Source organism: Triticum aestivum, chromosome 2A, assembly GCF_018294505.1.
Source record: "Triticum aestivum cultivar Chinese Spring chromosome 2A, IWGSC CS RefSeq v2.1, whole genome shotgun sequence".
In the NCBI taxonomy this organism is placed as follows: domain Eukaryota; kingdom Viridiplantae; phylum Streptophyta; class Magnoliopsida; order Poales; family Poaceae; genus Triticum; species Triticum aestivum.
In genome coordinates this window covers 410618109-410618731 of record NC_057797.1, presented here as the reverse complement: position 1 = coordinate 410618731, position 623 = coordinate 410618109, and positions in this window count along the sequence as shown.

Below are 623 nucleotides of genomic sequence, written 5' to 3'. Positions count from 1 at the left end.
ACTGGGTGATTATAAAGGAGTACTACATGTGTCTCCAAAGGTACATGTTGGGTTGGCGTATTTCGAGATTAGGTTTTGTCACTCCGATTGTCGGAGAGGTATCTCTGGGCCCTCTCGGTAATGCACATCACTATAAGCCTTGCAAGCAATGTATAATTAGTTAGTTACAGAATGATGCATTACGTAACGAGTAAAGAGACTTGCCGGTAACGAGATTGAACTAGGTATTGGATACCGACGATCGAATCTCGGGCAAGTAACATACCGATGACAAAGGGAACAACGTATGTTGTTATGCGGTTTGACCGATAAAGATCTTCGTAGAATATGTAGGAGCCAATATGGGCATCCAGGTTCCGCTATTGGTTATTGACCGAGAATAGTTCTAGGTCATGCCTACATAGGTCTCGAACCCGTAGGATCCGCACGCTTAACGTTACGATGACAGTTTTATTATGAGTTTATAAGTTTTGATGTACCGAAGTTTGTTCGAAGCCCCGGATGTGATCACGGACATGACGAGGAGTCTCGAAATGGTCGAGGCATAAAGATTGATATATTGGACGACTATATTCGGACACCGGAAGTGTTTCGGTGATTTCAGAGAAAACCGAAGTGCCGGA